Raw genomic sequence first — 14980 nt, 5'->3', positions numbered from 1 at the left:
CCCTTGCCTTCTCATCTTTGTCTTAAAGTAATTGTTGATCATTTGGCCTGATACAGATGATTTTTTAAAGGAGCACAGTACTCATAGTGATATTCTTTATTTCGTGAGCCAATCTTTTATTTAGCTAAAAAGGTGACCTCAGGGGCTAGTTTTGATTCCAGGTTTAAAGAGTAATTCAAGGCAATAGTCTTGGGAAGTCCTCTAATCTCAACCAGTCCAGTAAATCTGTTTTTGTTTGCTTGTTTTTAGGAATTTGAGGTTCTGTTCTATGTTTTTCTCTCATTCTATCAGGACCCATCTATTGTGGCCCTGGTTTTTGTCCCATTCTACCAGGATCCATTTATCGTGGCCCTGATCAGAACAGTCGGTAGTGGTAGCTGGGCACTATCTAATTCTTCTGGTCTCAGGGTAGGTGAGGCTGTTTTGTGTAGACTATGAGTACTGTAGACTAGTTTCTTCTTTGATTTTGTTATCTGTTTTGATCGGTGCTGTGTCCTTTGTGCCTTGAATCATGCCTGGCACATGGCAGTCAATAAGAATTTGAGAGAGTAAGTGAGTGAATGAGTGAAAGAGTATTACTGAACTCTAATAAGAGGCAGGCACTTGGCTAAAGTCTTTAAATGTATTATATTCTAGTTATCTCATGTTGTTGTTGTTAGGTGCCAGTGAGCTCATTCTAACTTATGGCGACCCCATGTGACAGAGCAGAACTTCCCCATAGGGTTTTCTAGGCTGTACTCTTTATGGGAGCAGATTACCAGGCCTTTCCACCATGGAGCCACTGGATTGGTTTGAATCATCAGCCTTTCAGTTAACAGCAAAGCACTTAACCATTACACTACTAGGGCTCCTGTTAAATGGATTAAAAATGGATTAGGTGCTCAGAAAATGCTTGCTAGAGGAAGGAACCCAAGAGAGGTGTTTATATTGTATCCTTTGGGTGGTAGGGACACACTGAAAGAGTTAAGATGGAGAAGAGTGCATGCTATAGTTTGCACATGAAAATGGCTGCTCTTCTCCAGAGTGAAGAATGGATTTCATGCTGGAGAAAAGATATATTACATGGTAAGTCCTGAGGAGGAGGATGAGATTCAGAAATTAGCTCTGTTTGAAAAACAAAATGGACATGGATTGATAGCATTTATATGGATGGGGAGACAGGGATGATAGAAAGAGAGAAGTTGACAAAGAAGATGTTAGGGTTAGGGTTCTGGCTTTGGGTGACTGACTGACATTGGTGTTATCCATTAGAAGGTTCAAGTTCTAGGAGAACATAAGGAGTTCCATGGGGGATTTGTTTGTTGAGATGGAGGGGTCTGCCTAAGACATCTAGAAAAGATATCTAAGAGGCAGAGCCCAAAGCTCTTGGGAGAGGATTGGGTAGAAAACAATGTGCCACAGTGAAGACTGGACGACTTTGTAGGGAAGACACATAAAAGGGCAGGACAGGCTTCGTAAACTACGCCTTTTTTAAGTAAATGATTTTGTGTGGTTCTGAAGAAAGGGGTGGGGGTAAGTGTTGGAAGCAAAGAAAACAGAAGTCGGTGGAGGAATACGCAGCTAGGCATGTCCTAGAATAGTCATTCTAATATCCTATGGGCTAGTTTTTCTTCCCAGGATTCAGGCTGTATATATTTCCCTCATAAAACCAAAATATTTATTGTTGTTATTAATTCCTAGTTAGTTGTTATTTTCTTTTGCGGCACCTCTTAAAAGAACTCAAAATTCCAAACTTTTTGGTCAGCAGCTGAGTATGTTAACCTTTGCACCACTCAGAGCCTTCACATTATGTAAGTATACATATATAGATATATATATACCCACACACACACACACACACACACACACACACACATATATATAAACACATATATATACATACCCGTTGCCATCAAGTCTGTTCCGACTCATAGCAACCCTACAGGACAGAATAGAACTGCCCGTAGGGTTTCCAAGGAGTGGCTGGTACCTTCGAACTGCTGACCTTTTAGTTAGCAGCCATAGCTGGCCATAATTCTTAACCACGCGCCACCAGGGCTCCTACATATGCACACACACATGCACACATATATATAATTTATGTGCCATATTTTACTTATCCATACTTATCCGTTACTTATTCATTGATGGGCACTTAGGTTGTTTCTATCTTTTTCCTATTGTGAATAGTGCTGTGATGAACATAGGTGTGCACATGTCTCTTCAGGTCACTTCCAGTAGATCCCTAGGATTTATACCCAGGAGTGGAATTGCTGAGCCATATGACAGCTGTACCTCTAGGTTTTTCAGAAACCACCAGGCTGATGTCCACAATGGCTATACCATTTTTCATTCCCACCAGTAATGAGTGAGGGTTCCAATTTCTCCATATTCCCTCCAACACTTGTTATTTTCTGTTTGATCTTAGCCATCTGTCTTAGTCATCTAGGGCTGCTCTAAGAGAAACACCACAAGTGGATGGCTTTAACAAAGAGAAGTTTATTTCCTCACAGTAAAGTAGGCTAGAAGTCCACATTCAGTGTGTCAGCTCCAGGGGAAGGATTTCTCTCTCTGTTGGCCTTCTTACCTATCTTCCCCCAGACTAGGAGATTCTTTGCACAGGAACCTTGGGTCCAAAGGATGTGCTCCGCTCCCAGCACTCCTTTCTTGATGGTATGAGGTCCCCTTCTCTGCTAGCTTCCCTTTCCTTTTATCTTAAGAGATAAAAGGTGGTGCAGGCCACACCCCAGGGAAACTCCCTTTACGTTGGATCAGGGATGTGAGCAGTTAAGGGTGTTAGAATTCCACCCTAATCCTCTTTTTATTTTTTTCACCTAGCCAATGCCAACTTTTTTTTTTTTTAATTGTGCTTTAAGTGAAAGTTTACAAATCAAATCGGTCTCTCATACAGAAATTTATATATACCTTGCTATATACTCCTAATGGCTCTCCCCCTAATGAGACAGTGCACTCCTTCTCTCCACTCTTTTCATGTCCATTCCACCAGCTTCTGATCCCCTCTGCCCTCTCATCTCTCCTCCAGATAGGAGATGCCAACATAGTCACAAGTGTCTACTTGATCCAAGAAGCTCATTCTTCACCAGCATCTTTTTCTATCCCATTGTCCAGTCCAATCCATGTCTGAAGAGTTGGCTTTGGGAATGGTTCCTGTCTTGGGCTAACAGAAGGTCAGGGGGCCATGACCACTGGGGTGCTTCTAGTCTCAGTCAGACCGTTAAGTCTGGTCTTATGAGAATTTGGGGTCTGCATCCCACTGTTCTCCTGCTCCCTCAGGGGTTCTATGTTGTATTCCCTGTCAAGGCAGTCCTCGCTTGTAGCCGGGCACCATCTAGTTCTTCTGGTCTCAGGCTGATGTAGTCTCTGGTTTATGTGGCCCTTTCTGTCTCTTAGGCTCATAATTACCTCGCGTCCTTGGTGTTCTTCATTCTCCCCTGATCCAGGTGGGTTGAGACCAATTGATGTGTCTTAGACGGCCACTTGCCAGCATTTAAGACGCCAGATGCCACTCTCCAAAGTAGGAGGCAGAATGTTTTGTTAATAGATTTTGTTATGCCAATTGACTTAGATGTCCCCTGAAACCAATGCAACGCTGGCCTTCGAAGCATTCAGTTTTTTCAGGAAACTTCTTTGCTTTTGGTTTAGTCCAGTTGTGCTGACCTCCCCTGTATTGTGTGTTGTCTTTCCCTTCACCTAAAGTAGTTCTTGTCTACTATCTAATTAGTGAATACCCCTCTCCTACCCTCCCTCCCTCCCCCCTCTCGTAACCATCAAAGAATATTTTCTTCTGTGTTTAAGCTATTTCTCGAGTTCTTATAATCGTGGTTTTATACAATATCTGTCCTTTTGCAACTGACTAATTTTACTCAGCATAATGCCTTCCAGATTTCCTCATGTTATGAAATGTCTCACAGATTCATCGCTGTTCTTTATTGATGCGTAGTATTCCATTGTGTGAATATACCATAATTTATTTAACCATTCATCCATTGATGGGCACCTTGGTTGCTTCCATCTTTTTGCTATTGTAAACAGTGCTGCAGTGAACATGGTTGTGCATATATCTGTTCGTGTAAAGACTCTTATCTGACTAGGATATATTCCAAGGAGTGGGATTGCTGAATTGATTTCTAAAGTGGTTGTACCATTTTATATTCCCACCAGCAGTGTATAAGTGTTCCAATCTCTCCACAGCCTCTCCAACATTTATTGTTTTTGTGTTTTTTGGATTAATACCAGCCTTTTTTGTTGGAGTGGGATGAAATCTCATTGTAGTTTTGACCCTGGTAGCATAGTGGTTAAGTGCTACGGCTGCTAACCAAAGGGTCGGCAGTTCGAATCCACCAGGCACTCCTTGAAAACTCTGTGGGGCAGTTAAACTCTGTCCTATAGGGTCGCTATGAGTCGGAATAGACTCGACGGCACTCGGTTCTGGGTAATGGCTAATGGACAACCCTGGTGGCATAGTGGTTAAGTGCTACGGCTGGCTGCTAACCAAAGGGTCAGCAGTTCAAATCTACCAGGCGCTCCTTGGAAACTCTGTTATGCTCTGTCCTGTAGGGTTGCTATGAGTCAGAATTGATTCGACAGCACTGGGTTTGGTTTTGGTTGGTTAATGGCTAATGATCGGGAACATTTCCTCACGTATCTGTCAGCTACCTGAATGTCTTCTTTAGTGAAGTGCCTGTTCATATCTTTTGCCCATTTTTTTAATTGGGTTATTTGTCTTTTTGTAGTTGAGTTTTTGCAGTATCTTGTAGATTTCAGAGATCAGGTGCTGGTCGGAAATGTCATAGCTGAAAACTTTTTCCCCAGTCTGTAGGTAATCTTTTTACTGCTTTGGTGAAGTTTTTGAATGAGCGTAGGTGTTTGGTTTTTAGGAGCTCCCAGTTTTCTAGTTTCTCTTCTACATTGTTAGTAATGTTTTGTATACTGTGCTAAGTAGTAGGGCTCACAGTGTTGTCCCTATTTTTCTTCCATGGTCTTTCTGATTTTAGATTTTATATTTAGGTCTTTGATCCATTTTGAGTTCGTTTTTGTGCATGGTATGAGGTATGGTCTTGTTTCATTTTTTTTCAGGTGGATATCCGGTTATGCCAGCACCATTTGTTAAAAAGACTGTCTTTTCCCCCATTTAATTGACTTTGGTCCTTTGTCAAATATCAGCTGCTCATATGTGGATGAATTTATGTCTGGATTCTCAATTCTATTCCATTGGTCTATGTATCTGTTGTTGTACCAGTACCAGGCTGTTTTGACTACTGTGGCAGTATAATATGTTCTGAAATCAGGTAGTGTGAGGCCTCCCACTTTGTTCTTCTTTTTCAGTAGTGCTTTACTTATCCAGGGCCTCTTTCCCTTCCATATGAAGTTAATGACTTGTTTCTCCATCTCATTAAAAAGTGTCATTGGAATTTGGATTGGCATTGCATTGTATCTATAGATCGTTTTTGGTAGGACAGACATTTTTACAATGTTAAGTCTTCCTATTCATGAGCAAGGTATGTTTTTCCATTATGTAGATCTCTTTTGGTTTCTTGCAGTCGTGTCTTGTAGTTTTCTTTGTATAGGTCTTTTACATCTCTGGTAAGATTTATTCCTAAGTATTTTATCTTCTTGGGGGCTAGTGTAAATGGTACTGATTCGGTGATTTCCTCTTCGATGTTCTTTTTGTTGGTGTAGAGGAATCCAACTGATTTTTGTATGTTTATCTTGTATCCTGATACTCTGCTGAACTCTTCTATTAGTTTCAGTAGTTTTCTTGAGGATTCTTTAGGGTTTTCTGTATATAAGATCATGTCATCTGCACATAGAGATACTTTTACTTCTTCCTTACCAGTCTGGATGCCCTTTATTTCTTTATCTAGGCTACTTGCTCTGGCTAGGACCTCCAGCACAATGTCGAATGAGAGTGGTGACGAAGGGCATTCTTGTCTGGTTCCCAATCTCAAGAGGAATGCTTTCGGACTCTCTCCATTTAGGATGATATTGGCTGTGGGCTTTGTATAAATGCCCTATATAATATTTAGGAATTTTCCTTCTGTTCCTATTTTGCTGAGAGTTTTTATCTTGAACGGGTGTTGGACTTTGTCAAATGCCTTTTCTGCATCAATTGATAAAATCATGTGAGTCTTGTCTTTTGTTTTATTTATATGATGGGTTACATTAATTGTTTTTCAAGTGTTGAACCATCCCTTCATACCTGGTATGAATCCCACTTAGTCCTGGTGGATTATTTTTTTGATATGTTGTTGAATTCTATTGGCTAGAATTTTGTAGAGGATTTTTACATCTAAGTTCATGAGGGATATAGGTGTGTAATTTTCTTTTTTTGTGATGTCTTTATCTAGTTTTAGTATCAGGGATATGCTGGCTTCATAGAATGAGTTTGGGAATATTCTGTCCTTTTCTGTGCTCTGAAATACCTTTAGTAGTGGTGGCGTTAACTCTTCTCTGAAAGTTTGTTACAACTCTGCAGTGAAGTCATCTGGACCAGGGCTTTTTTTTTGTTGGGAGTTTTTTCATTACCTTTTCAATCTCTTCTTTTGTTATGGGTCTATTTAGTTGTTCTACCTCTGTTTGTGTTAATTTAGGTAGGTAGTGTGTTTCTAGGAATTCATTCATTTCTTCTAGGTTTTCAAATTTGTTAGAGTACTGTTTTTCATAGTAAGCTGATATGATTCCTTTAATTTCAGTTGGGTCTGTTGTAATATCGCCAATCTCATTTCTTATTTGGGTTATTTGCTTCTTCTCCTGTTTTTCTTTTGTCAGTTTGGCCAGTGGTTTATCAATTTTGTTAATTTTTTCAAAGGACCAGCTTTTAGTCTTATTAATTCTTTCAACTGTTTCTCTGTTTTCTATTTCATATAATTTTGCTTGAATTTTTATTATTTGCTTTCTTCTGGTGCCTGAGAGTTTTTTTTTTGTTGTTGTTCTTTTTCTATTTGTTCAAGTTGTAGGAATAATCCTTTGATTTGGCCCTTTCTTCTTTTTGTATGTGTGCATTGGCCTAATCCTCTTTAACATAAAATTGCAATCACAAAATGGAGGGCACCACAGAATACTGGGAATCATGGCCTAACCAAGTTGATACTCACATTTTTGGGGGGACATAATTCAATCCATCACACCATCCTAAAAAAGAGTAAAATTGTATCTCATTACGGTTTTGATTTACATTTCTCTGACGGCTAATGACTATATATATATATATATATATATATATATATATATATATATATATATATATATATATGCAAGCAGGGGTAGTAATTGATTCTCTCTCCTGGGATGAAGACTGTCTTCCTAGAAAAGATTACTCTATTCTATCATAAAGGATAAACAGAATTTTTGAGAGAGAGAGGGATAGAGAGAAAGAGAATCCAGGCAGGGAGAAGAGTTGCAATGTGGACAAGACACCTTTGGGAATGAGCAACACCCGTAATGAGGGGAGAGTGGTGACTGTCAGGATATGAAACTGGTGACCAGATTGTGAAGGGACTAGGTGCAATATTCAGAGTTTTGAGCTTTATCTTCAGGTCTGGTAGAATTTCATGGAAGTTGTATACATGTCAGTAATGATCTTGGAATTAGACTTGAAATAAACTACCTCTCCCCTTCTTTAGTTGTTTTAATTAAATCTCTTTGTTTTACCCACTTAGATTTGGTTTCAAAATCGAAGATCTAGGCTATTTTCCCAGGCTAAAAAGGAACCTGATGAGGACCTAGAACAAAGACACAACCAGGAACAAGATAGCTAAGATCAAAGAGTTTAAGGTAACCTGACTGTTGTACCCAATTTGGTTCAAAAGCAGAGCCTCTTTGGTAGCCAGGGCTTCCACATGATGAAATCAACTGATCCTTTTGGGAGGGGGGTGGTTTATCAGGGCCTATGAAGTCAGTGGACTGGTCAGAGCCCCCGAAGACTTCTCCTAAGTCTCTGAACCTTCTGAGGAATCTATGGCCCATTCTTTTCCAGCTGGAGTCCAGCAACCCAGTTGGGATACTAAATCTTCCCAGGGCCTATAACAATGCCTATTGTTGTTGTTGTCGTTGTGTGCCGAGTTGATTTCAACTCAAGGAGACTCCATGTGACGGAGTAGAAATACTCCATAGGGGTCTCTAGGCTTTAATTTCTATGGGAGCAGATCCTTAGGTCTTTCTTTTGCAGAGCTGATGGGTGATTTCAAACCACCAACCTTGTGATTAGCAGTGGAACCTGGTACACAGTAAATGCTCAATAAACCTTTGTTGAAGGTATGATTGAATAAAGAAATAAATGAACCTCAGGTATATTCTGCCTGAAGCAGGCTTAGGCATGGATTTCTCAGTAGGAGGCAGTAGGTTCCATATTGGATGGGAAATAACGGGAAACGGTTGACTCTGTCTGTGCATATAAACTGGCCTTTAGATTTTTCTTTCACCCTATCTTTCCTCCCTAGGTATAGAAGCTGCAGAAGATGACACCACCTACAATAACGACTGTATTTCTCTGGATCCAGAATGGGTAGTGTAGAAACAAATCCACTGTACCTGCTATCATCCCTCTGGGCCCAAAATCTGTCTCTCACTCTTCCTGGGAATGTCTTCTTCCCCTGGGACTGCAAGCTGAGCCTTCTGAAAATAGTAACAGAACTTAAGGCGGCTGAGGCATGTGCAAGAGGCACTCTACACCCCTTCTGACCCCGCCTCGCTCTAGAGTTCAGCAGAGCTGGAAGATAGTGAAAAAAAAATTAATACATCATCATCAATCATCATCATCATCGTCATTGATTCATGCAAAAATCATCAGTGAGCGTTAAACCTTTAAGTGAGTGTTTGATGAGGAACAAGATATTGTCTCAAAAAATCTCTACCACTGATTACTTATTAATTTCAAAAGGAAAGTTGCCGTTGAGAAACTTGGAAGACCAAAATCTGCTTAACCAGCAATGGCACAAACCGACATGAGGTATCTCCTGATCTGATGCATTGAGGAGGACACAGTAACACCTCTGTGATATCACTGTCAAAAGTGCATATACTGACTCTCACCATGAGGAAACACCAGGCACGTGCAAATTGAAGGACGCTCTGCAAAGAAACAGCCCTGTACTCTTCAAAAATTAATTGAACAATCATAATAGGGATAGAGAGAAAGTAATCCAACTCAGGAAATCTTGAGAAAGCAAGTCCCCTGAAGAGTTTTCTATATGTAGAATCCTGTGTATACCTAAAATTTCTCTCCAAAGATGCTCAAAAAACAGTTAACATTGGGGAAAGGAGTGGGAGACAGAACAATTTTCCATTTTAGTCTTTCCATCTTATCTTGATTTTAAAAATCATTTAAGTGGGTTATTTAAGGTTTTTTAAACTTAATGTTTAAGGTGGTGCTCAAACATAATATTAAGTGAAAAAAAAAAGACGCAAAAAGAGTACACATACTGAATGATTCTGTTGACATAAATTGCAAAACTAAGCAAAATAAATCCGTGGTATTCGAAGTCAGGCTGTAGGTTGGCCTCACCTTGAGCTGGCAGTAGTAACTGTGAGGGGCTCAAGACAACCTCTGGCGTGGGCTGGTTAATTTGGTCTCTTGGGCTGGTTCTAGTACCCTTGTGTGGCAATTTGTGAAAATTCAGCAAACTGAATACTAGTGATCTGTGCTGTGTCCTCTCTTATATGCCTATAAACACAGATGTTTGTTAAAGCAGGTTCTTGCGTTTTTATCAGGTGACAGGGCTGGGGTTAGGGTGAGGCAATTGAGGTGAATCATGCAAGACTGGAACTCTGTTTAAAATTCTGGTATTTTGTTCACATGGATTTGTTTCTCCATTCACTTTGATGTTTTAAAATATCCCCCTTAAGTATTATTTCAGTTACCGAGTTTTTTTTGACAGCCTTGACATTTTGCACCCAAGGCAAGTGCCTCATCTACCTCACTGTAGTCCTAGCCCTGAATTTCAACACAGCACCATTTTCTGGAAAGGAACCCTGGTGGCACAACAGTTAAGTGCTCAGCTGCTAACCAAAGTTTGGTGGTTTGAACCCACCCTGTAATTTGGCTTCCATAAAGATTACAGCCAAGAAAACCCTGTGGGGCAGTTCTACTCTGTCACATGAGGTCACTATGAGTTGAAATTGATTTTATGGCATTCAAGAACAACCACTATTTTCTGGAAGGGAAACCAATGAAAATGTAGACTGAATCACCCCCACCTGGCCAGGGAATCTGCCATTATGGAAGAGGTTGCCTTCATATTCCTCTCACTGGTTCCAACTCCAGAGCCAACTCAGAAACACAATTATATGGGGGTGCGAGGGTAAGGGGTTTCCCGAAGTGCCTCCCTCAGCCTCAGAGGCACATGACCGCTGCTCTTGTCCCTGATACTCTACCTGGGCTCCCAAACCTGCAATGTCCTGTCTCATGAGTGAGGCCCCATTTCTCAGTGGGCAGGGACTCACGGCTCCACGTCAACCACCAAGGAGCTAGATAGAAGGTTGTCGTTGCTGGGTGCCATCAAGTCAATTCTGACTCATAGTAACCCCATGTGACAGAGTAGAACTGCCCCATAGGATTTTCTTGGCTGTAATCTTTATGGAATCAGATCAGCAGATTTTTCTACTGCAGAGCCACTGGGTGGTTTCGAACTACCAAACTTTTGGTTGGCAGCCAAGCATTTAACTGTTGTGCCACCAGAGCTCCTGGAGGTAAGATAGTAGCAATGAATGAGAAGTCTCTGGGGTACTCAAATAGATAGGGTTGTCCCATTCCCATAATCATTAGCAACATTTATTTCTGGGAGTTTTTTTTTTTCTTCTTGTTTTCTGAGTGAAAGAAGGTAAGGGTTGAAGACAGCCAAGAGGAGGGCAGAGCTCTTCAGTGTGCATTTGAGAAGATAAAATTGAGAATGTGGCATGGATAGTAGGCTATATTTGTGTGCCTGCTGCCCTAAAGAACAAATTTGTTAATGCTGGTGTTTGCATTGAATATCTCTGGAGGGATCCACAATTGTTAACAGTGGGAGCAATGGCTAGAGGACAGGAGTTGATATATGGTTTATTTTTAACGCTATGATCTTTAAGAGTACCATTGAATTTGAAACCACATGCATATATTCCAATTTTTTGAAGTACATAAATGTAAAAAAAAAAAAGACATGGTTTGAATTAAGGAGACTTGGTGGCACAGTGTTTAAGTGCCTGCCTGCTAACCAAAAGGTCAGCGGTTCAAATCCACCCAGCAGTTTGGTGGGAGAAAGATCTAGTGATCTGTAACCATAAAGATTATAGCTTAAGAAACCCTATGGGGGCGGTTCTACTCTGTCATGTAGGGTTGCTATGAGTCAAAATAGACTTAACAGCACCTAACAACAACATGACAACAATTAAGACTGATCAGTGGGGCAGAAGAGAAACCAGAAGTGTATGTTTCATGGAATTCCAGAGAGGAAATTGTTCCAAAGAATAAGGTGGGGATTAACATTTGAACGCTACTGAGAAGCCTAATAAACCAAACCCGCTGACATCAAGTTAATTCTGACTCATAACAACCCTAGAGGACAAAGTAGAAATATGGTTTCCAAGGAGGGGCTGGTAGATTCAAACTGCCTACTTTTTGGTTAGCAGCTAAGCTCTTAACTACTGTGTGACCAAGGCTCTGAGAAGTCTAATAAGAGTGTACATTCAACAACATGGAGGCCAGTGGTGATCTTGCAAACAGAAGCTTCAAGTAGTGGTAGACTAGAAACCATATTGAAAAGATTTGAAAATGGATTTAAGCACCGTTTTTTTATAATGAAAGTTGATACCACAGGAGGGTGTGAAGTTGAATCAAAAGAAGGTTTTCTAAAACCCTGCAGGCAGAGAAGGCGAAGCTAATGATTTAGGTGACTGTGAACAACTGTAAAGAGATGGATGGGGTGGGAAGGGGGGAGATCCTGAGAATAAGTAGAGTGGGAAATCTTTGATCTTTGATGGAAGCAAGGCACATCTTGATTCGCAAAACTAAAAAAAAAAAATTTGCCCTCTAATCAATTCCAACTCAGGTCAACCCCATGTGTCAGTACAACTGCTCCATAGGGTTTCCAAGGCTGTGACCTTTTGAAAGCAGGTTGCCAGTCCTTTCTTCTGAGGCTACTCTTTTGCTTAGTGCTTGAGCTTTGATTGAACTTGAAGGTGAGAACCATAGGAATGATGGTCTTGAAGTCTGGTTAGGACGCAGGACTTGCAGGACATGCTGAGTGGTATTTGATATAAGTTGATGCTATTGGGCAGGCTCTTTCCACTGAATGGAATGCCCTTCCCAAGCTCCCATCTTTTCGTTTTCTTCTGTTCACTCTTGACAAATCAATTTGAACTTCTAGTTTAAACATGGCAGGATAAACACATCTGGAAGTACAAATAGTATAGATGGCTTTCTCTGATTACCCTGCTGTAAAGTCAGTGAAAAATCTAGAAAACAAAAGAATCCTACCTTCCCTAAAAAAAAAACTAGTGCCATCCTACCTTCCCTAGATATTAAAAAAACAAAACAACAACAATAACAAAAAACCAGCTGATGTCGAGTTGATTCCAACTCGTGGTGACCCCATGTGTGTCAGAGTAGAACTGTGCTGCATAGGGTTTTTGAGGGTGTGACTTTTTGGAAGCAAATCACCAGACCTTTCTTCTAAGGCGCCTTTGGGTGTATTCAAACCACAACCTTCCAGTTAGTAGCTGAGTGCTTAACTGTTTGTGCCACCCAGGTTAAAGAATAACTCAAGCATTTTATTTGGGAATAAAAAAATTATTTCCCTTAACACTTTTCCAGTAAACTGAAGAGATAAACCTGCTGTGGTTGAGTCAAGTGGATTCTGACTCATAGCGACCCTATAGGACAGAGCAGAACTGCTCCACAGGGTTTCCAAGGCAGTAATCTTTATGGGAAAACCCTAGTGTCTCAGTGGTTAAGAGCTACGGCTGCTAACCACAAGATCCGCAGTCTGAATCCACTGGATGCTCCTCGGAAACCATATGGGCAGTTCTACTCTGACGGCAACGGGTTTGGTTTCTTTTTTGGTTAATCTTTACGGAAGCAGACTGCCACATCTTTCTTCCAGGAAGCGACTGTTGGGTTTGAACTACCGACCTTTCGGTTAGCAGCCAAGTGCTTAACCACTGTGCTACTAGGGCTCCTTAAAGAAGGAGATACTTCACTAAAATGAAGACGAAAACCAGAAGTAGGGGGCCAGGAAGCAGGGGATCTGTCAGAGACAGGGCACAGGGATCCTCCCCTTCACAGCAAAGTTTCTCAACATATTGGTCTCTACTCATTTTACCTTAAACTCAGTCCAGTTGGAAGCGAGATTATTTCACTTTATAAAGAGGTACATATATAACTTCAAGAATAAAAATTTAAGTAATAATAAACAATGACAGTCAATATATCAACAAGTTATAAGCAAGATAATTTCAGGTTGTGAAGACAATGAAATAGATCATGTAGTGGAGTAGGATTGCATCTGGGGAGGAACTATTTGAGCCCAGACGTGAGCGAAGTGAAGAGGGAATCCATTGTAAGATGTAAAGAGAAAGAATCTCTTAGGCAAAAGAAACTGCTGGGGCCAAGACGGGGAGGCAGGGGCAAGTGTGGTTTGTTGTACGGTGACTAGAGTCACTAGAACTGAGGAAGGAGGCTGTGAAGGGTCAGATCACACAGCAGTTTAAGCGGCCAGCAAGAATATATTCTGAATAATGCAAATGTGAGGGGCTAAAGTAAAGACAGCACACAAACAACAAAATCACTTCACAAGTCTAAAAGCCTGAACTTTGAAAGATCAAAATAAAACAGAAAATGGCCAACTTCGGTGAATTGGAACCTAGCTAAGCTGAGGCAGACAGGTATCCTGAGTACTTGGGATATTTCTTTTTCTTACGATAGAAGCCTTCAAGTTGACTCTGGCACATGGTGCCCCCATGTATGTTACAGTAGAACTGTACTCCGTAGGGCTTTCATTGATTGACTTTTTGGAAGTAGATCACCCGGCATTTCTTCCATATTAATTATAGAATAACATATAATGTATATACTATGTGGAACCCTGGTGGCACAGTGGTTAAGAGCTTAACTACTAACCAGAAGGTCAACAGTTCAAATCCACCAGCTGCTCACTGGAAACCGTACAGGGCAGTTCTATTCTGTCCTCTAGGGTCACTATGAGTTGGAATCAACTCGAAGGGAAGGGGTTTGGTTTAGTTTATATACTATATAGATTATGATTTATATAGTATATCTATATAATATGTTAAGGAGCTCTATAGTTTGAGAACCACTTGCCTAATATGTGATTAAGGAGCCCTGGTGCTGCAATGAACGCCTACCAGAAGGTGGATGATTCAAATCCACTCAGTGGAGCCACTGGAGAAAGGCCTGGCGATCTGTTCCTGTAAAGATTATAGTCTAGGAAACTCTATGGAGCAGTTCTACTCTGTCACATGAGGTTGTTATGAGTGGAAGATTGACTCGATGGCACTTAACAACCACGACAACAATATATATGGTTAGTGTGACATACCAAGGGCAGAGAGGCGATTCTTGGAGGCGGTGAATGTATTATTTGTACAAAGTTTAGAAATAATAATGTAACTTACTAATGCCATGGCAATTCTAAACAATTTCATTATGAAATATTCCTCTTCTTCCCCAAATTTTGTAGGTATACATTTTAAATAATTGCGTACACCCAGAGAGGATTGCTCCCACATACAATGGTGTGTGTTTAGATGCCCTGTGGGCTCTGAAAAGAAAGTAAACCTTGTCTTCTCAAGGTATTGAGTTTGCTGTATGTCAATGAAATCTAAGTTATTGTTCCATTTTCAGTGTTTCTTTCTACTTGCCTAATTTATTTTTATTTTTATAAATTTATTTATTGTGCTTTAGGTGGAAGTTTGCAAATCAAGTCAGTCTCTCATACAAAAAGCCATACACACCCCAGCCATTCTGTGCATTCCCAGCTGCTTTCCC

This window comes from Loxodonta africana, chromosome 11 (genome assembly GCF_030014295.1).
Source record: "Loxodonta africana isolate mLoxAfr1 chromosome 11, mLoxAfr1.hap2, whole genome shotgun sequence".
Classification (NCBI taxonomy): domain Eukaryota; kingdom Metazoa; phylum Chordata; class Mammalia; order Proboscidea; family Elephantidae; genus Loxodonta; species Loxodonta africana.
The sequence above is the reverse complement of the archived record's forward strand: the minus strand, read 5'-3'. Positions refer to the sequence as shown.